The sequence below is a fragment of the Equus asinus genome, chromosome 2 (assembly GCF_041296235.1).
Source record: "Equus asinus isolate D_3611 breed Donkey chromosome 2, EquAss-T2T_v2, whole genome shotgun sequence".
Taxonomy (NCBI): domain Eukaryota; kingdom Metazoa; phylum Chordata; class Mammalia; order Perissodactyla; family Equidae; genus Equus; species Equus asinus.
Genome location: NC_091791.1, coordinates 138,242,316 through 138,270,241, shown reverse-complemented (window position 1 = coordinate 138,270,241; position 27,926 = coordinate 138,242,316). Strand labels below are relative to the sequence as shown.

The following is a 27,926-nucleotide window of genomic DNA, read 5'->3' as shown; positions in this document are numbered from 1 at the left end:
GTCACTGCCTTCTGTGGTTCTCTGCATTCATGTCTTTTCCTGGTTGTCCATCCACCTCTAGACATAGGGGCTGTGCCTTGCCCCAGTGTGCTACAGAGTACAAGGTGGCCAAACAGATGGCCTCACAGTTGGGTGGAGAGTGATGGGAGGGAATCCTGGTGGACAATGCTCAGAGTCCCAGCCACAAATAACAAAGTTACTAACTCTTCTACCATAATTGGTCAGCAAGTACCAAAGCTATGCTCCTTCTGTCAATGCTAAACTGCTTGAAAGGATTCTTTGCCTTGTCCAGTGGTGTTTCCTGGGCCTGAATTAATCTTTTCCAGGTTTGTCTTCCACATTCATCAAACTCCAAGTAATCCTTCAAAACCCAGCTCCAGGCATGTGCCTCCTCAGTGAATCCTTCTCTAAATCCTTAGAGGCAATCATGCCCTCTTTGGGGATACTTTTGTACTTGGTGCACAATTTTATTGTTGCCCTTATCTTGCAGTGCTGCAAATATTTATTTAGATGTATGTTCCCTTTATTGGAGTGTAAACTCATAGAGGGCAGGGACCATGTCTCGATTTATTTATTTATTTTAATTTAAATAAACTGTTTTAGAATAATTTTAGATTTACAGAAAAGCTGCAAAAATAGGATGGAGAGTTCTCACATACCCCTTGCCCAGGTTCCTCTATTGTTAACATCTTGCTTTACTATGGTACATTTGTTACAGCTAAGGAATCAATGTTGATATGTTACCACAACTAAATTTCACAGCTGATTCAGATTCCACTAGTTTTTCCCTAATGTCCTTTTCCTAATTCCAGGATACCACCCAGGTACCACATGACCTTTAGTCGTCATCTCTCGTCTGGTCTGTGACAGTTTCTTGAACTTTCCTTGTTTTTGATGACCTTGACAGTTTTGAGGCATCCTGGTTAGGTATGTTGTCGAATGTCCCTCAATGTGGGTTCATCTGATGTTTTCCTCATGTTAGGCTGGGGTTTGTTTATTTATCTATTTATTTATTTTTAAAGATTTTATTTTTTTCCTTTTTCTCCCCAAAGCCCCCCGGTACATAGTTGTGTATTCTTCGTTGTGGGTTCCTCTAGTTGTGGCATGTGGGACGCTGCCTCAGCGTGGTCTGACGAGCAGTGCCATGTCCGCGCCCAGGATTCGAACCGACGAAACACTGGGCCGCCTGCAGCGGAGCGCGCGAACTTAACCACTCGGCCATGGGGCCAGCCCGGGTTTGTTTATTTTTAAACACCAGCAGTGGGCTAAATACCTAGCATGTACCACCTAGCATAGACCAGGCATTTGATGTATGGTTAGTGAGTGGAATAGAAGTCAAGTGTTTCTGTGGCACCTTCTCTATAAATAGAACCCTGATTGATGTTCTTGGAGAGATGAAGTATGGAATTCAAGTCCTGTAAAGATCTTTCACACAGCTGAATAATAAAAGACAGTGTGCACCCAAGTGTCAAATAAAGGGAACTAAGAAAATGACCTATGGCAGCTCAGGAGATGGAGTAAATTAATTACGAGTGGGTGAAGTCAGCAACATCTATGTGAAAGAAGGGACCGGAAAAGTGGGAGGATTTAGAGAGGCCTTTTTCAGTTCTCAAACACACCAAGCTCTTTCCTGCCTAGATCTGCTTACATGCTGAGCCCCAAATCTAGAAGGCATTTCCAACCCCTGTCTTTTCATGGCTGGCTTCTTCTTATTCTTTGAGTCTAGGCCACAGTGTGATCTCTGAAGGCCACGTTATCTCGAATAGGGTCCACCTGCCACTCTCTCTCAGCGACCTTGTTTGTTTTCCTCCTAGCTTTTGCCAACATTTATAATGATTGATTCTTTACTTCTTTATTGTCTGTCTCCTGCACTAGCGTTTCAGCTCCTTGAGGACAGCACTGTATTTAGTATTTACTTTGGCAGAGCACATTTCCTGCACATAATGAGACTCAAGTTACCCTGTTGAATGAATAAAGGGGTTGGTATTGGATGAACCTGACAAGACATGGGACAGTGACAAGAAGATACATAAGCAACTGCTGTTAGAGGCACTGGAATGGAGCAAGAGTGAAATGGGTAGGCAGATGGGATGCTGCCAGGTCATGAGATTGATGACAGTGGTGTCTGGTGATCTCAAATGGGGTGGCATGATTTGGGCAAAGGCCAGCAATGAATTAGGTGTGGGCTGCACGGAGTGAGAGGCCATCTTGTAATTTCCATCTTGGGAAGGCCAACGAGGGTTTATAGGATAAAGAATGGGAGATAAGGAATAACTGGGTCAAGGGAGGGCCAGGGGTGATAGGAATGTCTGTCTGTATAAATTGAGAATGTGTCGCATGCATGAGAACAACACAAAAGTTCCTGGAAGGCAAGGGGGGGCACCAGGTTTAACTTCTGTGGTGTTGGCACAAACCCAAGAAGGAAAAGCACATTCTAGTCAATCCTTATGAGTAAGAAAGATAAAATGGAAGATGAAGACTTGTGATTTTGTTATAGGCTTTAGTACTAGGAAAGGACAGCCATTTTTGGAAGCATAAGGCAATGTAGAAAAAGGCAATAATGAGCTTCCAGGCTCAGAACGGAAGGGACCCTGTCAAAATCTTTGATATTTTCCACCATGTTTTCTACACGGTTACAAAAGACAGAATCAGAGTACACACTGACTACCGTTGAAAACTATATATTTTCCCATCCAAGTTCAATTTAAAAATGCTGATGAAAAGGGCAGTGTTTCATACAGATTCTGATTGGAACAAGCCCAGTGGGAAAACGCCTGGAAACTACACAGCAAAGAAACCCTGAGAGTACAGAGTAAGATTTAGAAACAAAAAAAGTGGCGTGGGTCATCTTTGTATACCCATATAAATAATTACGATGGTTGAACCCTGCTTATTTTTCATCCAACCCATGTAACAGCTTTGAAAAGGAAAGATAATGACCCCTGTGTATGAGAGTCCAGAGGGAGCATCGATGACGGAGTTCACTGGGTTCCTGGGAGGACTAAGAACCCAGTCCAACAGATCTTCCTCTGACAAGGTAGAGGTGGGCAGAGGAAGGCGTGAAGAACGGCTGCGCTTCCACATCTGAAGGTCAGAACATGAGATCAAGGAATGCGTCTTCGTTATTTTAAATCTACAGCTTTTGAACCCTCGGAAGGTAAGTAGGTGAGTCTTGTTCACCGACTTGTGACTCAGGAATTCCTTCTCTCCTCTGTACCACCTTAGATCAGGGCTAAAAGGGAACATAGGTATTAGCCTGTGCAATCCCTTCCCTTGAGAAGGGAGGAAACTGATGTCCAGAGGACAAGACGACCTATCTAGAGTCACCCTAGTAGATGGCACTGAAGCCAAGATAAGACCTTCTAAGCCAACTTTCCTTTCCGAATCCTCAGCAGCACATCTGGAGACTGGAGACCACAAAACTGGCTCCGATTCTACCTTTTGATTGTCACTCTCCAATGATTTGAATATAGGAGCACCTTTCACCATGTTTTTTTCTCCTCACGTTACTTTTGCAACAACCTCGAGGTAGCCAGGGAAAAAACAAAACAAACACCACCCACATTCACACTCATTTTAATGAAATGCATACCAGGTACCTGACCTGGACTCCTGCTTCCTGCCAATCTCCAGCTTCTATCAATTCATTTCTCTAACAGAAAGTAGGTGTCGACTTTGTAGACGGAAAATAATCTCCCTGCAAATATTACCAGAGAGGTTCCTAGCACTCCTTGACACTTTTATGATTACTTCTGTTTCAAGTTAAGGGGAGGAATTCTGCATTTGCCAGGTCAGATGGCGAAAACATATGGAGTTTTAAACTTGGTATTAGTTTTAACGTCAGAGGGAAAAACAAGAGACAAAGGACAAATGTGTTGGCTGCGCGCTGAGCACATCGACGAGCACCTCACAGGATCCTGGCTTTCCTCCTAACTTCCCACCCACACTTTCAGAGCCTGAAACATCAGTGTGGGTTGAAGGGGATTACTCCGCAGCACCTGAGCAGCCAGCTCAGAGGTGGGCAGAGGAAGTGACTTGGCAGGACCTGTTTATAAACACTGGTGATCAGCTCATTGACAAGGTAAGCCAACTGGGAGCAAGTTAACTTGTTTTACTCTTCTCTGGATTGAACTGAAGGTTGTTAGGCTTTTATAAGAATGCAGTCATCTAAATAGTTCCCATTTAGACCAGAAAGCTAGAGGACATAAAGACAACCCTAAGAGTATTTCATTAATGGCCACTTATGTATATTTCATTAATAGCCATTTATGTGTATTTCATTAATATCCATTTATATGTAGCGGTGACTTTAATTCATATTTTACTACCTATGTATTTTCTGAAGGGTCAGAAAATCTTGGGGGTAAGGTTGCCAGATAAAATACAAAATATCCAGTTAAATTTGAATTAAAAATAAACAATGGATAATTTTTTGGTGTATGTTCCAAATATTGCATGGTGCATACTTTTATTCATTGTTAATTGACACTGGGTCCATTAACTAGTTGGTTTATTTATTATCCAGATTATTTTTTCCCTGCTTCCTTGCTTTTTTTCAGTAGCTTAATCTTAGGAACCCTATTAGAGGATGGAGAGAGAAACACAATTCAGGCATACTGAGTGTCCTACTTATTAGCTGAGGCACACATTTGATTAGGGGAGGAATTTGATATTTTGGGTTAAAAATGGTGATTATCTGCATCTCCCTATTACCATATAGACAGAGTTAGCCAGAGACTGATGTTTTCCAGAGTTTGGATTTTTGCAGACCAGCAAAATGTAAAAAAAAAAAAAAAAGAAAGAAAGAAAAGGAAATAGTGGGAAGATGAATATACTGTTGCCAAGTTTAAATTTGATCAAATAAGGATGTTAAAAAAATACCACAGCTACCCGAATTCATCGCCATTAATTCATAAAAGAAAATAACATTTTAGTACCCCCAAAGTAAAAAGGACACACTTAGAATAAAGAGAAATACTTCTTAAGTAAAGGTGCAGCCTTACAATGTGTTGCCCTCAGTATTGTGAAAATGTTGTCACAATGTGGCGCTGGCCCTGGGATTTGAGGGCACTCAGACCAAGTTACACCATAGCAGCAGCTGTAAAATGACAGTAGTAAAATATTATTGCACATTATGCAGGTTTGTGCTAGTAGGGGATAATCACAGAGCATCTTCTAGTGAAAGAAGAGCAAGTGAGCAAAGCCAGTTGAATTTTGATGACCTTAAATTAATATCGAATTTAAGTGTTTTCTTTCTGAGAAGCCTATCATTTGTGTGGAAGTGTCATGTGACCTTTCTCACACATGAAGCATTTTCTCCACTTACATAGAAAACATTTTCCTAAACTTCCTCTGGAGCACAGCCCAATCTCTGTACTCTTCCTCTCTCTCTCTCTCTTTCTCTAAAAATGGGTGTTTCAGGAACTGGATAATATGACACTGAACTTGAACAGCCCTCTTCCTAAGAGAGTTCAGAGATCTTTGGAACTACAGGTTATTAAAGCCTCCTCGCTCCTGTGAGCTGGCAGAATGTGTGACCCCGGCTGAAAGAGCTGGGTATTTGCCAACAGACAGGTGTCATTGGTAGCAGTGCTCTGGAGACCAAGTCCCCACGTTCAGATTTTCTATCACTTTCCCCATTTTACACAAGGGAAAAACTATGGTGGGAAAGTGGAAAATTGCCTGAAATTGCTATGTAATTAATAGAAACCATAGAAACCATGATTAAAATCAATTGCCCAACCCAAGTCTTGCATGTAGTTTCTTCTATCCTTCTGCCTCAGAAACACATATAAAGACTTTTTACCAGGGGAATTTTCTTTAAATAGGACTGAAATTCAATTTCATATGCTGCAGAGAGATTCAAAGCATTATTTACCAGTGATCTCCAAATATTCTTTTCTTCTCCCCATGGCTGTGAAGTTGGAAACAGTAACCTTTTCAGAGGCTTTTCGAAGCAAAAAAGTAGTCATTAAACACACACACACATACTTTTGAATATATGTTAGTATATGCTTAAAAAATATGAACACCCCCAACTTTTAAAATATTTTGTTGTATTTTATTTCAATCTTTTTCTAGTCATAGGGTTATTTGGCCTTTTGTGATTCTGTTACATACACAATTTTTTAATTCACTTTTTAAACTTAATATTATCATATAGGTATTTCTCACGTTGTTATAAATATCCATAACTTTATTTTAAAGGACATATAAATACAAATCATATGAAAATCTATTTTTACTCCCAACTTTTAACAAGTGGTACTCTCTGCATTTGGGCAATGGGTGGGGGACCTTTTTTACATTATGTTTTTCTGTAATGATGGTGTTTTACGATAATTGTAATTGTTCATTACTTCTATAAAAACAAAGATGTAAAATACATACACTCTCATTAAATATCGCTTCAACCTGAATTTTAAGGAGGCCATTTAGCATCACCTCGTAACTGCACCCTCCATGGTCCTGTCCCAACTCCCCTGAGAAATTCAGAACCACTTGGTTATTCCAGACATTTGTCTTGCGGAGAGAAGCAGAGCTACCATTTTTTTTTAAAACCTCTAAAATCCCAGCTCTTCTGTAATTCCTGAAGCTCAGGTATTTCCTCCCAGCCCTATTTAATATCAGTGTGTTTCACTCCTCTCTCTGTTGTTTGCCTTACTAATTCTGACATGATTAGTTTTTCAGGCTCAACTGACTATTAGAGACAGATTTTGGCTTTGATTCCAGAATGATGTTTCACAGAAAGTCAACTCTTGCTCCAGGTACTTGATAACCATCTCACTAACTAATTTCTCGCTGTTTCTAATAGACTAACATTTTGATTAACAAGTCCACAGCCCTTCAGATACTGTTTGCCTCCTACACAAGTAAGCTAATGAAACCCATGGAGTGTGGCCTGGCCCTCTGCTTCTCTTTAATGGTTTCTGTCACCCGGGCCAAAATGCCACCACCATGACTCTGCACATCAGGGTCCTGCCTCAGGGCAAGCGGAAAAATGCAAATGACTGTGGCCCTCAAATTGCAATTTAAGGAGAGCTGTTAGGTTATACTCGTCCCAAGTATTTCTCTTCCTAACCACCAAGTTTGAGGCTAATGTGCTATTTTTACTTATTTTCAGTGGAAAGAACATTAAACCTTAGGGTGATGGCAGCATATTGCTGAATTATGTGTTTTAGTCTGACTAGAATAAATTAGATTCTTTCGTTGGAGAGAGGGGATAAAAGAAAGCTTTGAATCTAAAGAAAATTAGATGAAAAAGCTGGCTTTTCTTGGGTTCTGGGCATAAAGAAAAAATAGCCACAATGAATAATATAATAATTAAACTGTGGGAAGTTGTAATCACTAACAAGGTGTCTCTTGCCAGACATCCAAGGTCTGTGCACTCAGATTTTAATTACATTTGCCTCTATTGACTTAAAGTATGCTTTCTGCAATCAGAATGCCACTAAAGATTTAAAGGGAAAAGAACACCTGACCAGGCTTTCCAAAAGCATTGAAGTCTTCTTGGATAGCGATGCTATCATTCAAGGATGCTATGTGGCATCACAGAAATGATCAGAGACTGGGGCTCTCTGTTTCCTTAGAAACAGAAATATGCTTAAAATTTTTAGGGTAAATGAGTTGGACCAAGTACACTCTGCATTTTGCTTTTAATTTTCACTAAACAAAAGCACTTCACTTTGGACTTGGCTGGAGAAATATCCTGAGCCTGTTCATCTTCCATCCTCTGCCCAAGTCCACTCCGGGTATGACTGACTAAATTTTCAGGTCTGGCTCTCTCTGTGGTTGTGGTGGAAGTGGTAGTGGTCATGGGGTTTACTGCCCTAAGAATTACCAGTTTAAAACACCAAAATGTGTATTTGCTGAGGAAGATTCGCCCTGAGCTAACATCTGCTGCCAAGCTTCCTCTTTTCGTATGTGAGCCATCGCCACAGCATGGCCACTGACAGACGAGCGGTGCAGGTCCACACCTGGGAATTGAACCCAGGCCACCGAAGTGGAGTGTGCTGAATTTTCCACCGGGGCTGGCCTCAAAATAATTTTTTAGGTTAAGCATTCCCCCTGTCTGTTTCTCAAATGAACTCCTTGAGGAAATGTGCTCTGTGCATATCCAGAAGTGGTGTATAAGAGGAGGGGTGGAGAAACTTGCCCAGGTCCTTACAGAGACCATTCCTTCTCACTGGCCAGGAAATCCGTGTCCCTCTCCTTTTCAGGCCTATCGACAAAAGACAGATTAATGAGCAAAAAACAAACCAGTTTATTAACTCGTGTGGTATGGATCACATGGAACACTCAGTGATGGGTAACTCAAAGGAATGGTTAGAACCTGGGCATCTATGGCCTCTTAGCAAAGAATAAATTTCTGGAGAAGTGACAAGACAAGGGCAGCAAACTGTGGGAAGGTAAATATATGGGAGAAACTAATGGAAGATAAGAATTGTTTCAGCAAGGTTTGTTATGTATATTCCTCTGGTGCAGCCTCTGGGTTGATAAGAGTCTAGAGTTGTCTCTAGTGGTTAAGAATTGTCCGCCCTTCCTGGCAGAGAGGGAAGCCAGAGTTTGTCCTTGTTTGCTTTTTCTCAATTGCCTTCAGCTCAAAATAATCCTTATGCCAGAGTGGCATATTTTGGGGTGGCATGGTCTGAACCCCTTCAAGTTCAATTTTTCTTTCTTTTTAAAAGGTTCTATACATAATACATATACATGGTAGAAAACTTGGAATTTAGAAAAACGTTAAAAGAATACAAAAACATCACCAACTCTTATCTTATTAGTCAAATGCAACCAAGTTAACATCTAGGAATGGTTCCAGTATTTTTCTTATGCTATTTTTATCGTCAAATAACAGATCATTCTGTACACACAATTTCACATGTTACGTTTTTGTTAAATCAATCAAAAATATTTTCTCATGTCATTAATAATTATTTAAATATTATTTTAATAGCAGTATAACTGTCTCTAGTGTGACTATACTATAATTTATTAATGTTTCTTAATATTGGACATTTAGGGTGTACTTAAATAATAAAAATTTTGCTTGTGTGTGTGCGTGCATAAATCTTAGCACTTCAAATTATTTCCTTAGGATAATCTGCTAGAAGTAGAATTACCGGATCAAAGGGTGTATACCAGGAAGGTTCCATCAATTTAATTAACACAGTATATGAATATCTTCCTGAAACTCTGACTGCATTGATTAATGTCATTTAAAAATCTTTTCTATCTTGTTAAGTCCCTCTTATTTAACTTTGTATTCATTGGTGAGGCTGAAAATTATTTGCTGTATAAGTAGCTACTATTTGTATTGTCTCTTTTATGAATCGTTAGTTGATGACCTTTGTCTACTTTCTCATTGATTTACAGTAACAATTTATAAATTAAGGCTATTAACTTTCTTTGTGCCTCAGTTTTTGAAAAAAACACATCTTCTTACTAGTTTCCTTTCTGTCCTCTGATTTTGTTCGTGATTATTTTTGACATGTAGAAATTTTATATTTCTCTATATTTCAATTTATTGACCTTTACTCTGTGATTTCTTCCATTGCTTTAAAGTATAGAAAATCTTAACCCATCTAGACCAGATAAGTATGCAGAAATATATTCTTTTTGTTATTTCATCAATATTTTAAAAATAATAATTCTTCAATCTATCTAGAACTTAATTTGTTATATGGTATGAGAAAAAATTTATTTTTTCCTGATAAGCGAACAATTATGGCACCACTTGTCCACTACTTTTCCCCACAGTTGTTATTGTTGTTGTTGTTTGGGGAGGAAGATTGGCCCTGAACTAACATCCACTGCCAATTTTCCTCTTTTTGCTTGAGGAAGAGTGGCCCTGAGCTAAAATCTGTGCCAGTCTCCTTCTGCTTTGTATGTGGGATGCTGCCACAGGGTGGCCTGATAAGTGGTGCACAGGTCTGCGCCCAGGATCCGAACCTGTGAACCCCAGGCCATTGAAGCAGACCCTGCGAACTTAACCACTATGCCACCAGGCTGGCCCTTACAGTCATCATATATATTCTGAATATACATATTTAAGACCATTCTTACATGTGCAAGATTATGTTTTGGGTTTTCTCTGTTTTACTGATCTCTTTGCCTATTCTTTTTAACAGTAATTTGTCCACCCCAAATCCTCTTTTTTTTTCCTAGAAGTTCTTTTACTCCTTCGCTGGATTCTTCCAACTGAAAAGCTAGTAAGATGACGTACAAAGAAGGCTGTCTAAAATTGCTGGAGAAGGAGACTCTCTGCCTTTAAAGTTTTAGGTCCTGGGTGAAAGCGATACAGTGTTAGCTCTTTTTGTGACTATGAAGGGTGGGGATCATGCTATGACACAGAAAATCAGAAACGACTTTCTTGGTCTCTTGATAGTCGTAGGAACAGTAACATAAAGAAGAAGAATTAGTATCTTTTTGTTCATCTCAAGAAAAGAAAATTTCCAGAGAGTAGTCATCTCCACTTGGGCTTCTAGGGCACCAGTGACAACATCAACCCGTGTATCCGTAGAAAATTGCCAGAAACTGTCACAAAAATGAAAAATGAGAGGAAGCCTGAATTATGATGGTTCTGTTAGTGTTCTACAAGGTATGTGCCAAATAATTTTGTTTTGTTTTTAAGTCTTGTTAACAAGGACTATCTTAAGGTGATGGGGTTATAGGTGACTTTTTTCTTTTTTTGTGACAAAGATTGGCCCTGAACTAACATCTGTGCCAATCTTCCTCTATTTTATGTGGGATGCTGCCACAGTGTGGCTTGACGCCAGTGCCAAGTCTGTGCCCAGGATCCGAAACTGCGAACTCTGGACCGCCCAAGTGGAGCGTGTGAATTTAACCACTACGCCACCAAGCTGGCCCCTCTTTTTTAAATTTAATTGTATTCTCATTTTTTCCCCAAATTGCATAAAAACTTTTTTTTTTTGTCCCTTAATAATGGTCTGTTAACTTCTGGAATACAGTATTGGAAGCCTTAGTCCCACGAAATGCAATGGTACAAAAAGTGGATTTTCTATTTCTTCATCTCTTTTCCTTAATAGACACAGCAACACTCAAACTCATCTCATTAGAAGAAATTTTGTGAAAATGAGACAGGACATTTCTAACCCAAGTGCTTTTCCTCAGAATAAGATTTAACCCAAAATGAGGCTGGGGACTGAAAGAAGGTATGAAAAAAACTACCTCTTAACATGGCTATTTCTAAAGCTAATAGGAATTCTTTCACAACAGCTTTTTTTCCTTGACAACCCAGGATTGATACATCTTGCATGTTAAAAAGCAGAGGACTATAAGTAGGTACTCACTGGATACAATTTCTTTCCCCCTGTAAATTCCCTTCTTGTGATACAGTTGGCACTATTACACTGTCTTGAAAATTCCCATTTTTCTTTAATGGTCTCTACTTTCTTCTTTTCTTAGCTCTTCTTAATTGTTCTGCTTTTTATTAGCAGATGATTCTCCCTGGCTGACCAGCAGTGACGAGGGTCAGAGTCATGGACGATATACCATATCTGGTTTAGTCTGGCTCCAGAAAAGTTAAACTGTGCCTCAGCTCGAATTAGTCCCTTTAAGTATAAGGGATAGTCAGCGTCCGCGGCAATGATTTCGTCGTTGTAAGCACTTGCGAATACCTGCTGTGATTTTTTTCAACACCCCTCCTCCCTTACAAGCAAGTTTATCTTTGTTCTTAAACCGTAAGCAGCATTTTGTATTTCTTTTCCATGCCACATTGAAAACAAATAAAAACCAAGCGCCATACATGTCACTTAAACGCATAACTAATTAGGCAATAGTCTTTTTCCCCCTTAAACGTTTCATGCTTGTTTTCCTGTCTTGGAATAACACTTAAAAGCCGTCGGAGCATCCACAGGACCAGCGGCTTTCCAGGTCCGGGCGGGGGGAGAGCTCAGCATATAAAGCCTTTGCTCCACAATGGATGTCCACGTGATTTCTTGGAACGAGGCTTCCAGGGGATAACCCGTGAGATGGAGGAAGCTTCCTTCCACCCAGATACTGTCAGGGGCAATGTGCCTTGATGGAGATTGTCTGTGAGATTCTGGACATTGAAATCGTAAAAAAAAAAATTGAGCTGGACAGGTCCTTGCCACCACTTTTTCTGCTAAATATAGATAACGTTGTCATCGGGTTGCACAAGCAATTTCCAGCTACAGCTCCTCAGGATGGGAGGCAGGCACGGGGGCTCACGTCTCTGACAGTTAAACTGCACAGACAGGAGCTGACCCCGACTCAGGTGTTGTGCGGAGGAAGAGAGGGGGCAGAAGGGAAACAGGTGAAAGGAGTCTTAGTTTGGGTTAAATATAATGACACACCGGGGGAGATGTAATAAATGATGGTATTAGCTTAAAATATCGTTAAGCATCAATAACTTGGAAGAAAAGATACGTAGAAGGAGCCCTACCCTCGGAGTCTGTGCTCAGGGCTCCTCCTGTACCACTAATTTGGAAAACAATTTGACACAGTGGGAAGAGACTCATAAGATATGAAATCAAAAAGTCCTGGGGGCCGGACCGGTGGGGCAGCAGTTAAGTTCACACGTTCCACTTCTCGGCAGCCCGGGGTTCACCGGTTAGGATCCCGGCTGCGGACATGGCACCGCTTGGCACGCCATGCTGTGGTAGGCATCCCACATATAAAGTGGAGGAAGATGGGCATGGATGTTAGCTTAGGGCCAGTCTTCCTCAACAAAAAAGAGGAGGATGGGCAGTAGTTAGCTCAGGGCTTATCTTCCTCAAAAAAAAAAAAAAAAAAAAGTCCTGAGTTTGAATCCCAGCTTAATCTGACCTGATGCTTGATTTGGAGTTAATTACTTAACCCCTTTGAGCCTCAGGATCCTCATATATAAAATGTTGGTAAAATACTGTCTCCCTCACAGCATTAGGATTAATATTAGGATTAAACTAGAGGGCACTACTTAGTGCTCGGTTTTTGTTTGTTCCTCCCCTTTTAGGCAAGTCATTCAAGCTTCCTTGGACTCCAGTGTTTTCTCTCTTAGCAAATCCTATTGGTCCTACCTCCGAAACATATCCAGAATTTATCCACTTCTCTCTGTTTCCATTGCTATGATGCCAATACAAGCCACTGTCATCTCTTGCCTAGGCCATTGCAATAGCTTCCTAATGAGTTTCTCTCCTTCTGTTTTTAAACCTTGTACAATCCATCTCTATACACAGGCAGAAAGAACATTTTAAACATGTAAATGAAATCATGCCACTCCCCTACCTGAACTCTCCAATGCCTTCTTATTGCACTTAGAATAAAATCCAAACACCTCACCACAGCCTCTGAGGCTCCATGCCATCTGCCCCCTATCTACCTCTTTCCCCTTTGACTTCACCTGCTGTTACTTTCTGCTGTTAATATTTTCCAACTGTACTGGCCTAATTGCATTTCCCAGAACACACCAAGTTTATTTCTACCCCAGGGCCTTTGCATTGGCTGTTCTCATAGATTGGAAGAAGTTTCTTCCATATTCCGTCGTGATTGAAACCTTCTTAACAGTTAGGTCAAATGTTCCCTCCTAAGATTTGTCTGCCTTGACCTAATCTCTACCACAGCCCTATTTGATTTTCTTCATAGTACTTATCACTACGTGAAATTATTTTACATTTTGCTTCTGTTTCCCCCATGGGAATGTAAACCCCATGAAAGAAGGGGACTATATTTTTCAGCCCTGAATAACCTAAAACAATGCATGGTGCAGGGTAGGCACTCAGAAAGCATTCGGTGGATGAATTCTGAAAGAAGATGTAAAATGGGGCAATAATATCTTCCTGAAAGTTTGTGACTGGATTTGAAAATCTTTCTGTGTCCTTTGCATTTCTAAAGATTCTATGATTCCTTGAACAGAAAGCCTGAATCCTGGAATAATTTTTAAAAAATGCAGTTAGAAAATGTTCAAATACTCAACATACAGTAGTTCATTTTACGTTTACCAAGTCGAGGCCCTTGGGGTATCTGCTTTAATGAAAAAAGTAAGAAGGACTGATAATTTGCATGTCGAGTATTTGTATGTAAAGGGATCCTTTTAAACTATTTAAAAATTGTGTTCCTCCAAGTAGCCTGAGATTTTCTGAGCAATCCTATTTACAGTTGGCTTAGCACAGCCTTTCTTCACGGATCTTGAAAAGGAATATGATTCCACGGCCTAACACATCTGCTTAAAAGAAATGGCTCAGGTGAGCTCAGCCTGCGCGAATGGCATGTTCTTCAGCTCAGGGCGTTCTTCATCCCACTGTGCTCTCTGCATGCAGCTCAGACCTCTTCTGGGGCTGTGCTGTAAGAGTGACACTGTGCAAACTGGATCACATCCTAGGGAAGGAACTGGAAACTGTGTTAGGAGAAGAAAACAGGAAGGCCTAAGTGAAAGGGGCAGGGGATGTGAAGGCTGATAGTTGTCCAATATTTGAAGGTTTCCAGTGCAGAGATTCTGTGCTGCACATGCCCCGGCACAAATCTAGAACCAATGAGTAGAAGCTACTGGGGGGCAGAATTTGGCTCAGTAAATGGAGGGAATCTTTAACAGTCTGGCCTCCGACGTAAGTAGAGGCATGACCGAAATATAAAGGGCAGGCGCCCTCACTGGCTGTTTAAATTTCAGGCAGGCAAACCCCGGGTCAGCAATGTCCTACAAGGATTCATCCCACTTCTTGTGGGTGGGCAGCGTGCACCCTTCTGGCAAGCTCTCAAGGAAATCTTTTCACGCATTCTAGGCTGGCTAGCAGGGCCTAATATTGTGTGATCTGCATCACATAGCCTTCTTTCTAATATGTAATGTGTGGGACATGATGCGTCTGTGATTGCTCACGACTTAGGCCCAGAAAACTTTGAATTTCAAAAGTGAACCTAGAATCTTACAGACCTATGGTTTTATATTCTGACCTGGCTATTTCCTACCCAGGAGATTTCTTGTCTGGAAGGCTGAAGCCGGCCACGACTCTTCTTGGTGAACAATGGTTCGTGTTCCAAGAATAACCCTGGGTTTAGGGATAGAAGATAAGGCTGGAGGGCTTAAGGGTCGAAGGAGATCACCTTTTAATTTGCAGCCTAAGCAGTGTCTGTTCTTTTCACCTCTCCCTTCTGGCAGGGGTGGCTGGTAAGTCTCGGCAGCAGCGACACTCCCCAGCCTGACCCCTCTTTTCTCCTTCTTTCTTTCCTTTGCTTTTCATTAGAATCCCTAGGAGCCTTTACATGCTTAGCATGAAAATGAGCCCATTTTATTTTTGGAACCCACAGAGGCGGCCCTGAGGGGAGTTATTGTGTTGCTTTTAGCAGCTAAACAAAAAGGTGTGAAATCATTTGCTGGCTGCTCTAGAATGGGAAAAAATAAATAAATAAACGGAGAAGGAAGGTTCGGGACAGTGTGTGGCGACTTGGACAGAACCTCGTGACTGGGGCTCCTCTGAGACTTATTAGTAACCAAAGTGGCTGCTGGAATGTCTGTGCTTTTCTCTCACCTTCCCAGGAAGTTGCTAGAATAGCACGGGAAGCCACTGGGATATATATATATTTTTTATACTATTTCCATGTTGCTCTGAAAAGGACTTGGGAACGGGACTAGTTTGAGAAAATTCCTTAAGGTCCTTCCTTGCATTCCTCGTACAGGGACGGTGAGGGAGGGGAAGAGAGGACTAGTTCACCAGGCTTTTATAAGAACTGGGGATCCCCAGTGAGTGCTTCTGCGGACAGGTGTGTGCGTCTTTACCACAGCCCTTTAACAATTTAATCACGTGCCAGCAGAAATCGAGAAAGACCTCCAGCAGCCAAGACTTAACGTGAAACTCAAAGGTTTTGCCTCATGCTGGCAACATCCGTTGGAAGCCATCTCCTATTTTGGGGGACCAAGGGCCCCAGATACTTCTCTTCTTGGAAAAGCATCTTATTTTGAAATGTCTCTTCATTAGTAGAGGCAACTTTCAGTTGGCATCTTCGATATGGGATTTTCTTTTTCTTTCTTTAGTTTTTTTTTTTATAATTATGGAAACTTTTTTAAACGACAAAATATTTGAAACATATAAAGAGACTTGATAAATGCACATTCTGATTCCCAAGATTTCACAATTGCTACTTGAGCTCTTTTAAGAAGAAACGAAATGTTATGATTGTGCCCTTCTCATTCCTGCGCTTCGTTCTGCCTCTTTCCCAAAAGGTGAATCCTGTGCTGCCGCTGGTGTGTCTCCTTCCATCCCTGGCCTTCGTGAAGGCCTGGCTAAATAGCCACTTGGTTTAAAGAACATGGCCTTTGGAGCATCTAGGCAGCCTGGCTTCAGTGACTGGTAGGCATCGCCATGCAGAGGGCTGTCACTGGGCCTGCCTTATTAAGGTGGCTAAGCCTCTGTTCATCCAGCATTCAGGGTCAGAATTTCAGTATAGTCACACACCAGGATGAGACAGACCTTTTCAAAGCACTATTTAATTGATTCATCAATTCATAGAACAAATAATATTGATTGCCCACTTATTGCCAGGGACTATGCTACGTGCAAAGATATGGTGAGTCACAGACAGGCCAATGGAAATTAAAACCACTATAATACCAAAACTTCTTCTAGGAGGGGCTGGCCAGGGGGTGTAGCAGTTAAGTTCACATGCTCTGCTCCAGTGGCCTGGGGTTTGCCAGGTGTGATCCCTGCTGCGGACCTACCCACTGCTTGTCAAGCCATGCTGTGGCAGGCATCCCACATATAAAATAGAGGAAGATGGGCACGGATGTTAGCTCAGGGCCAATCTTCCTCAGCAAAAAGAGGAGGATTGGTGGCAGATGTTAGCTCAGGGCCAATCTTCCTCAAAATAAAAAACCAAAAAACAAATAAAAAACTTCTCTTAGGAAAGGAACTGTCTTTGCTTGGGAAAATTCCATGATAAGCTAGGATCTTGAAGATGTAGGCAATAAGAACCAAGGGACAATTTAATGGAGGTGAGCAGGATTGTGGTGTGAAGGAGGAGAAAGGTGAAGGAGAAAAATAAGTAGGAATCTCAGGGTGAGAGGGAGAGATGAGAGACAGGAGTGGGAAAAAGGACAGAGGAGGAAGACAAAAGGACAAGTGGTCAAGAGGCTAAAGTGAAAAAACTCTGTGGTGGCTCAGCTGCTGAGGGCACCAACAACAAGGCTCTAAGGACCCATTTGAAGTGGTTTGTATTTCCGTGGAAGGAAGCCATTGTTTGCTATCCGTCCTTGTCCCCCACCCCAGTAATATGTTCAGTGAAGTCTATTTTTTTACTCAAGTAAGGGGCAGATTGCACACACAAATATATATGTATGTATGATACATATTTGTATATCTATACACACACGTATGCATACATACACCTGCTATATAAAAACATTGGATAAACAGAAATGAATCAGTGAAAAGCAGAAATTCAGCACCAGAGGTGAGTGAAAACGCAGCCCAGGGTGCCCCTCGCCCCATCCTCTCAAATCTCGAAACTCTCAGAAATCCTTGGCCTTCCGTGTGGCGTGGGAAGAATGTGCTGGGAGACCTCTCAAAGGACAAAGGGAGCCAACGTGACATCGGAGTTGAGAGCTGAGCTTATTGCTTCAGTTTTACACTGTAGGTTATAGGGAACACGATTTGAATACGGGGGTGGATTCCGAAGGCATAATTGATCAAACCTCTACCACAGTTGCCCAAATGCTCTTTTGCCTTGTTTCCAGCTAGCAAACTCCTACTCATCTTTTTAGGTTCTATTTAAATGTCACTTTATCTATGGAGCCTTCCCTGACCCCAGAGAAGGTAATTTTCCTCTTCTGAATTTCCATCTCTTCCCACATATGGCTCTATTACAGCCCATATGACACCATACCACACGGTATTGAGCCTGAAGACAACAAAATAGAACTCGTGGTAGGACTTTTGAATCCGTACTGCCCAGCAAGGCACATGCTCAATAAAACGTGGGCATATGAGTAATAAAGGGAAACTTCGAAGTGGACATATCGCTTCAGAAAGAGCAGAACTCCAGGCCCCCAAATGGTGACACCACTCTTCCCCAACAGCTTTGCAATTAGATGCTATTTGTCTTGCTCCTTGTTCTTATTTTGAATAAGAACCCATTGCTCCCAGAAGTTAAAGTAATGCCACAGTCATTTGTTTGTTTATTGGTTCCCCACGCCAAGACCCAGGGTGACGAGGCTGGATTGCACACGGGGCGTGGGCATCAGAAACTGGGAAGCCTCACCCTGCCAGGCCTGTCTGGCTCGTACGCTTGGGCAAGTGACATAGCTCCTGTGGGACTCTGTTTCCTCACCCAGTGGTAATGACCGGCTTCACAGGGTGGCTGAAAAGCTTAATTAAGGATTGAGAAGGAGGTAGAAAATATAAAGTACTTCATACATGCAAAGGATTTTCTCCCCATATTTATTTTTGGGCTCAGTAAGCTCTGGTAGGAAGTGTTTATGACCTGGAAGAAGAGTCTAGCAAAAAACAAAACTACTATTCTCACTCTAAGTGGCTCCCTAGGCATTGATTGGGAAATGGACCACGTCCTTATTTCTTTTATTCCAGTGTGCACTGTGGCCCTTGCTGTTAACTTTATGTGTACAGCTTACAGCTTGCTAAATCTAGGCCCCAGTGTCCTTGAGTACAAGGGCCTCCTCTCTCATTCCTTTATACTCTGATGTGCTGTGATGCCTTAAACTTTTATCTCAAACCACATTCAAAAACAAGGTTTGCAAATGGCACACAAAAGTTTATGAGCAAACCGATAGGGCTTGGTCCCCTGAGTCAGAAAACACAGGGACTTGTGAAACCTTGTACAGGTGACGCCCCAACTCTGCCTGGCTTCGCAGATGCCCACCTCTCTTCTAAGCACTTGGAGACGTCAGCAGATTCAGCGTTTCCATCACTGCCAGAGCCTGCAGCTTCCTTGCCAAATGTTGGCTGAATGAATTAAGCAAAACAACAACTGGTCCTGAGGCAAGAGTGAAAAGGTAAGAGAGAGACAGCAAAACAAACCAAAATAGTGGGTTGAGTTTCTGCCTTGAAAAGCCTTATTATTGCTATTACATTTTTTGCTTTTTAATCACAGAGGTTGTCCCTGCACTAGGGATATTCAAGGACCAAAACTGTTCAGAAAGAGAAGAGTCTAATGCCTTAGACACCAAACACCGTGAGCCGAGTTCGTTGTTGACGGAGGAATACCGGCCGGAAGGTGCCTCTCTACCCTCCTCCTGCCACAGCTGTCTTCAGAATCCCTGGCATCACACCCCAGAGGCAGCTGGGTCAGCCGCAGGGACCAGGTGAGGGAGTGAGACAGCTATTGCAGGTTGCCCAGCCAGCTGTGGCAGTGGCAGTGGCTGTGTGAAGGTGTGAGGCCACCAAGGCTTATATAAGGAGGAGGGAGAACACAGGGCAAAGGGGAAGAAGTTATGCTGACTTCGATTGGCTCACTTCACATGAAGGCCGACTGAGGGAGGAGGGGGAGAGAGGGCGAGAGGACGCTTTTGAAAGCGTGATAGTGTCTCATCTGTATTCAAGTAAGTATGAAGGTAGCCAGCCCTGATGGTCTAGGAGTTAAGATCTGAGTCTCTCACGGCTGTGGCCTGGATTCCTTTCCCGGTCAGGGACCCACAACACCCGTCTGTTGGTCGTTTGTTTCATACTGTGGCAGCTGCGTGTTGCTGTGATGCTGAAAGCTATGCCTCTGGTATTTCAAATACCAGCAGGCTCACCCATGATCGACAGGTTTCAGCGGAGCTTCCAGACTAAGACAGACTAAGAAGGACCTTGCCACCCACTTCTGAAAAAATTGGCCATGAAAACTTCATGAATAGCAGCGGAGCATTGTCTGCTATAGCACTGGGAGGTGAGAGGATGGCACAAAAATGACCGGGCAGGGTTCTGCTCTGCTGTACAAGGGGTTGCTAGGAGTCAGAATTGACTCCATAGCACTAACAACAACAAAAATATGAAGATGCCTTCCAAATACAGCCGTGAGGAAGGTGGGGATAAATGGGAAATTTGATATGCAGTAAACTACATGCTACTTTACATATATACAAACATATTAAAGAAGGTTGGTATTAGCAGAGTATGATATATATCCTAATTACGTCAATATTGGATGCATTGTCAATACCATTTCTCAATTTCATTTAAAAATCATTTGAAGAAAATTTGAAAATAATTTTTGGAACTTTAACTTTGGGTGCCCATAGATCATTTTCTTAGGAAAATGTGGCTATTAGAAATGTTGAACAGATTTCTCTTTCAAAGCAAACCAAAGCATTATAATTGGTCACCCACACGCCTAGAGTAAAATTTTCTATAGAGGCACTATTATAGAAAAATGCTACGGGTTAAACACAGAAACCAGCTAATCATAACTCATGAAAGTAAATGGAGCGTGTTCTGAGAAGTGCACATATGTTGAAACATGTCTATCACAAAATCTAGTCCTTAACAATCTGCTGGAAAACAGCTTTTTGCAATGAGAACTTATTATTAGACCTCATGGAGGGTTCTCAGTTTCACACCGGGTTAATTTTACATGCTTTGATGATGGAAACATTCTTTTAATTCTAAGCATCCCCTCTCTTTTGGGGAGGGAAGGAAGCTTCTGGTGATACTCTATGTATCTTTTATTGAATATATGGAGGATGGAGAGCCGTGCCAGGTAACTGCAGCACTTAAACTGCTACTTAATCATCCAGCTGTTAATGGAGTTCAAATGAATCGTTAGCTACAAAAGAGGTTTTTCAATCTCCAGCCCACTCCACGGTCAACTCTCGACACAGGTGCACTTGGCCATGAGGCACTCGTAATCTCAGAAGCAGATCTGGCTGCCAAGTTCAAGTTGCCATGACTCTGAACATAGAATATCATTCCACTCCCAGCCAGAGCCTGTAACTCTTGTGGCTGTTCCTATGAGGGCCCTACTTGGTACCGCTCTGGCTCACACCCATTGGCTACAGTGATGCAGCAGGTGAAGGACTTAAGTGTCACTAAGTTGGTTTCCAGTTGCTTCCAGGAAAAAAAAAAAATCCATGGCATATACGATTCTTGCATCTGACACCTGGCAAATATCCCCTGTGTTCACAGGCTGCAGAGAGGAGATCTGAGCATTGCTGTCACAGCCTTAAGTGCTATTCTTAAGGGGCCCTGAGACACAGAAACCTAGGGACACGAGCGTTTTGGAGATAAGGTATAGAAAAAACACTCTACATGTATCTGAAAACTCTGCCAAGCACCTCAGCCTTGATATGCCCCTTCTTAGCTCTTCTAACTTCAGAACATTCTGTCTTAGGTGTTGTCAATGAGCCCGACAACACATACTGGTTTTATGGTGTCGATACACATCTACCAGAAAGGAGGCCAAAAGGAAGCACTCACTTCCATCGTTCTCTTCTGCAAAGGATCCCCCTGCTTTGCCCCTGGGGGGTTTTCTCCCTGTATTGTTCCTGGTCCGTCTATCTAATTTGGACTGGACATCTGCAGAGCTTGGTGGACACTGAAGTTCCACAAATATTAAAACAATAAACCATAGTGCCAATTACCAATAGGCTCCTCAAAAAGCAAGAGAAGAGCAAACTCACCTTCACTAGGCCTTTGTTTCTCTGCAACTGAAAGGTCAAAATGCTATTTTGTCATTTTTGCATAGTCATTTACGTTGACATTTTCCCCTCATGGGATCAAATCTTCAATGTGAAAATAAATCTAGAAACTATCTGTTCACGCACTTGTAGGTATGCGCACCAATGACACCCTCCAGGAGGTAGCACAAGTCATGGTAACTGGCCACATCCTTTATCTGTTGGGTCTTAAGAGTTAGCAGAGCTTTATCTTTGTGATGAAATGGCCTTTAGAAGTGGGTATCACTGAGCTGAGAATGCGAGCGTCATTACTGAGAAAAAGCACTTTCCTTTTAAACAGAGAAACCAACAGCAATGCACTACAAGGCCTGAAGAAAAAGTTGAGCTACCACAAAACAAACAAATATTCCGCTCGGTTTCAGGAAGTTTAGAGAGGATCAAACAAGCCTTTCTCTCTTGAAGTTGTTCGAGAACATTTATGCTTACTTCAGCCTTAGTTCCTATTTATGTTGCTGGCTTTTATAGATCGACCTCAGGAGGGCATTCCAACTTCAGGTTACTCACAAAGTATCTGCAGAAGAGGAAGCCTGGAAATGCCACCCCCAGCATGGAGGAGGGGAGGCACTCAGGTCTGAATTTGTTTCCAAACCACCGCTCTGTCCTTGAAGCGAGGCTGTCTCAAAAACTGGAGAGAGAAATTCCAGAGAGAGACGGTGCGAAAGCTTTCTCATTGTGTGAACACGCCTGCCTGCGAGGAGAATGCCTCTTCCTGAGGGATGAAACCAGGAGTCGAGAGAGTTTATTCGTGGAGCCCTAGTGAAGATTTCCACTAAGAAGGAACTTGTAATTTTATGCTAGTCCCTAGAGAGGAAGATTTAGTACATAGTTGAATTTTCAAACAAATTATCTTCCAGAATAAAGAATGAACGATACCAACCCCTTGCAAACAATATTCTTGTTTTACAAATCTATCACTTTTCAATTCTTAGTGTCATTCACGCTCATAACAATGTTTTGGTTGGTATTTTTATCCTCATTTGACAGATTAGATCATTGAGGCTCAGAGATTAAATAACAAGTCGAAAGTTACACAACAAAAACGTAGACAAGCTGATTCAAACCTCATCTTTCTGCCTCTCATGACTGAGCTCTTTTCAATATGCCAGACCGACTTCTAACTACATCCTTCCTAACCACCCATACTATTATCCGTAGGAAGAGAGAGAAGCTTTTGGAGAAAAATACTAAAGAGTTTTGACTGGGGAGTAGGCATGAGGCAGAGGGAAATGTTATCTCTTTGGTTGTTGTTACAATGTCACCATCTTTTCGTGGAAATATACAGAGGTTTCCTCTTAAAATCTGCATGCTGGAACTTGCTGGTGAGATTTGTGTGCAAACTCACATCAGAGAAGCAGGAGATGAGAAAGCTGCTGTCTCCAAGTCTGAAGGACAAACACACCTAAACTCACATAAACATCACCTGTTGCTTGCCTCCAGAGAAGGTTTCTCCAAACTTCAGCAAGCAGAGTATTCGTATTTAGACATCTCCCGCCACATCCATGTCTAGCTATATAAATATCCACTTGGCTTACCCTGGAGCTTAGAAAAAGCTTCTTACCTATGCTGAACAACTTTCCCTTTTTCATTACGGTATAATAGATTTTGGTTACACAAAATATGCAACTATTCTATGGTACAAAATCAATGTGCACCACCACCTCCACACCCTTCCCCATAGCATCAATACCTCAAGTACATGAGAAGGCTTCCACTCCAGGAGGTTTCTGGGAGCCGCAACTTTCTGCACCCCACTCCCATTCTAATCTTTTAAAGTTGGTACATGTCCATCAAGTTGACTATCCTGCCCAGAGTTTTGAACAGCCGTTTTAGTCACCTAAATCTAAGAGAGAGAAATTTACAATCCACTTTAGGTTTATGTGGCGAACCATAACTATCAGGCTTGAGCCCTGAGGGCTAGAATGTCATGGGCCATTAAGCATGTCACCAGGTAGAAAGCTGTCAATAGCTGGATGTGAGTTACATGGAGAAAACCACAGTCAGCCTGGCTTAAGAAAGTGTAGCCCTGATCAGAGAGGGGTGTGCCTTTGTCCCGCTCCATCACTCCACTCACCAACTCTTCCCTCCCTCCTCTGAGCTCAGTTCTTGTTAGGTCTTTACGACTTGTCCCCCATGCTAGATAGCAGGCTGCCTTCCTCTTCCCTAGAGTGACAGGATGGGTGACATATGGAAAGAACGGGAGATTTGCAGTGGGGCAGTTCTGGATTTAAATCCTTGTAGCTATGAAATAATGCACCAGTGACTTAACCCATCTTAGCTCCAGTTTATCCAGTTGTAAAATTATTAAAAACAATTCAGTAGTAGTATAAGAAAGGTATAACTAGGCCGAATAGGTAGCAACAGTAAGGGAGAGAGATCTTCAACGTAGTAGACAGAAAAACTTTCTAAAAAAGCCAGATTGGCTCAAAAATAGAATGGGCTGCCTTGAAAAGAAAAAGTAGGGACCCTCTACTGCAGACTTTGGGCAGCAGCTGGAGGCTGGTGAGAGATGCTGGGGATAGACGGCTACTGCAAATTTCCATGCTCATCTCAAAATTCGATGATTCTACCATTTGCATGTGTGTCATTCCAAAAAAGCCAAGAGAAATCTTCTCAAAATCCCCAATGGAATGTAAAATGCAATGTAAAATGACATTATTTTTTCTCATTTTCATTTTCCTTCTAGAAAACTAGTCCCTCCTGTGTTTTTCCCCCTCCACTCAATTGGTTGGTAGAGAATCAAATTTCCACTGAGTGCAAGAACACACTTAACCGTTTTGAAACACTTAACATTTAACACAAACCACATGGCCATAAGTTTTAATTGCTTCCCATTACACAAATAATTCCACTTTTAGAAAAATCAAAGTTCTCTATGCTGCTGTCGCTCTGCTTCTCTCCATTGTTTCTCTGACTAGCTCGGCAGTATTCTCCCTTCCTGCCCTCTTGCCGTCTAAGCCCATGGCACCCGCCAATAAAAGTGATGCCAGACTTTGATGCTCATACAGGTTTCCAACAACAGAGTTCACTTCATAATCACCAGACTTCAGCCAGTAAGCCTGATCTGAGTGACATTGGATTTTTTACCTGAGATGTTATGCTATGGGCTTTCATTTCTACAGGTTATGAACCACTTTGAAAGTGAATTTTTTAGCTTGCTACAGGGAATGACCTATGAGCCTGCAGATAAATCCCAACTGATCGGGCAAAGCCCGAACCCATGTTATAGTGCTTAAGTTTGCTTGGAAAATTGGCTGCCATGTATGAGTCACAGATACAGGGTCATCCTCTGGGAGTGTGTGTGTGTGCACATACGTGTGCATTAGAACAAGCCCAGGACGTGAAGCAAATCATAAGTGTACCTTAAAAAAAGAGTATCTTCTGTTTGGCCAAGGTGAATATCAAGCACAGCCTTAAATGGGAGGAGGGCCACAAAAGATGAAGGACATGGTGCACAGGGAAGAAAGGGAATGCTAAGACTGGGGCTGCCGCCCTCACTCTCACTACAAAATGATCGTCGCAACTGGCTGCACATTGATCAGCCAGGCACTGAAAACGTAGGTGCTTGTACCCAGATGATCTTATTTATTCAGCCAGGTACCATCATCCCCATTTTACCGATGATGCTCAGAAAGGTTAAACAGTCTGCCCACAGCTACATTACTCTTACGTGGTGGTACAGGCAGATGTCGACCCCATGATGATGCGCCTGAGGCCTCTGGACTTTTCAGGACGCTGTCCTCTTTGGGTGGCGTTCTGGACACAGTCTGACTGTATCTGCCTCTCAGGCCCTGTTTCAGCCAACCTGTCTCATTTTTTGCCTCTGATATTATATTTCTTGTTCTCTGTGGCCAGATTCCTCCCTCTCCAAGTTGATTCTCTTATTTGCCTAATGTTATAATTTATGTTTGAGATACCTTAGGGCACTAATTTTCACACTCTAATTTTCAAAACTACAGAGAACTTTAGGGAAAATTAAAACCTCAACAAGAGCATTGACTCTACCAGGAGATCCCCAACCTCTGTACCCAACACTTCCTCTCCCATGAAAGCTGCCTCTTTGCATAGTTGGGATTTAGAATGTCTGTCATTTTAATCAAAGAAGCTACTCAATAAAGGCTTGTTGACCGAAGTTTCTCACAGGCTAAGGGCAGAGAAGTCTTATTTCTTCCCTTTGCAAATAAAGATTCCCATCTTTTCATACTGAAATATGGTTAAGGTGACAGTTTAGATTTATACCCTAAAATGTTTGATGGTATAGTTAATGCTCTGTTTGCAAAGTAGAGTTTTATCAGAGAAAGACTTATTCTTAACGTTGACACAATTTGAAATTAACAGACATATTTTCTCCATATTTTATTTTACAAATTTATTTCCACTGAAACTATATGGCTGGAATAAAGCATAAAAAACAAACAAGCAAGCAAACCAACAAAAAACCTACCCCATTTTTGCCTTGCTGTGCAATTAGAGTCTAGTATTTTGTTGCAGTAGGCTGAAAAATGGCCCCACCTCTCCCCAAAATGTCCAATCCTAATCCTTGGAATCTGTTACTATATTATTTTAGATGACAAAAGGGACTTTGCAGATGTGATTAAGTTAAGGATTTTAAATGGGGAGATTATTCTGGATTATTCAGGTAGGCTCAGTGTAATCACAAGGGTCCTTATAAGAGGTGGACAAGAGAGTCAGAGACACAGAGGCAGAGTAACTATGGAAGCACAGAGACAGAAACAGGCTGGAAGATGCTATGTTGCTGGCTTTGAAGATGGAGAAAGGGGCCATATGGCAGGGAATACAGGTGGCTCTAAAGCTGGAAGGTGCAGATTTCCCCTAGAGCTTCTAGAAGGACTGGCCCTGCTAACACCCTGATTTTAACCCAGTGAAACTGATTTTGGACTTCTAACCTCCAGAATTTTAAGAGAATAAATTTGTGTTGTTGTAAGTCTCATGCTTGTGGTAATTTGTTATAGAGGCAAAAGGAACCTAATACAAAATTGTTTACCATTTATTGCATCTCTTATGTCCAGCATAGTGCTTGCCATACAATATAGACTCATGAATTAATATTTACTGAATGAATTGAAAACGTAAAGGAAGGAAATCACGAGAATGGAATGTACCCAATTCATGGCAACATTTTTTGGTTTAAAAAATTCCCTATTTCTGAGGATGAGAAGAACATTTCTTTAAGGCTCAGCTGGGTGTATGGTTACCCAGTCATCTGTGACAAGACCCCAGTGTTTATGCAGCTTTGTATTAGCTCTTCAGGGCTAGAAAGCTCTTCCCTGGGAGCAGGTGAAAGAGACCATAGGGCATAATAAATAGTATTTAGAGGCCAATTGCTTTAAGAATACCTATTGAGTGCTTCCAGGGACTCAAAGCACCAGGGAGACAGGGAGGACGAACAGGCAGCGTTCATACTGTACAATACAACTAGCAGATACCAGCACCTTGAAGAATGTCTGGTATATGGTAGGCACTTAGCAAGTAAATGATGGAATGAATGACATTCAGAGCCAGTGTATAAACGAGACCCCCACCCCCTTCCCAAAGCCATCTACAAAACTCAATCCCCACCTCCCCACACCTCTGCCTTCTCTGCCTCCCTGGATGTTAACTTTAATCCGATGTTACTCATATAAACTAAAGAAGAACAAAGGCGAGCACCCTCCAACCTCAGACCCAGACACATACCTGCCAACATGCTACATGTATTTTGGGCACAGGGACTGCAGACCACAGCAACATACCTCACCTTTTCTGGGACTCTCTCGCTTGTTCAATTTTTGCAAGTCTTTTAATTTAAAGAAAAATAAATTAAGCTATTCTGGCTGATTGAAGAACAGTTCCCTTAAGGAACTTAACATTTAATGGTTAGATTAGTGGTTTACAGTAACTTCTCATTCAAGTTTCTTTTACATTTATCATAGAGGTAAAATCAATATCTTCTACCAAACTGGAAGAATTTAGATGATTCAGTTTTGAAATACAGGAACAGAGAAAAATTAATGATAAAGACTGAAAATGACTTCAGTTCTCCCAATTCGAGATCTAGTTGACTCTTAGGATCATAATTTAGGAAGGAAGAGGCCTTGGGGGATCATCCGCTCCTGCTTCCTCACTTCACAGATGAGGAAAACTGAGGCCCAGAGGGAGTTTCCCAGATCACACTGGCCAGGAGACAGCAGATCCAGGGCTAGGGCCCAGGCTTCTGAGTCCCAAACCCAAGGTGCATCCCCACGTGCCTTGTTACATTAGATGATGGTACAAGGAGTTTGAGCTACACGAAAATAAACAGACACCAATATTG

At 41.9% G+C, this 27,926-nt stretch overlaps 1 protein-coding gene and 1 long non-coding RNA gene across 4 annotated transcripts in view; one reads left to right on the top strand and one right to left on the bottom strand.

The window, feature by feature from the left end:
• Positions 1–27,926, bottom strand: part of RORA (RAR related orphan receptor A) — a 692,777-nt gene that overhangs the window by 130,562 nt on the left and 534,289 nt on the right. The gene's annotated exons all lie outside the window — the stretch shown is intronic.
• LOC106837478 (uncharacterized) lies at positions 1,023–27,926 on the top strand. Its single transcript, XR_006523263.2, has 3 exons — positions 1,023–18,955; positions 19,054–19,264; positions 22,082–27,926. It is a non-coding gene; the product is annotated as an uncharacterized lncRNA (long non-coding RNA).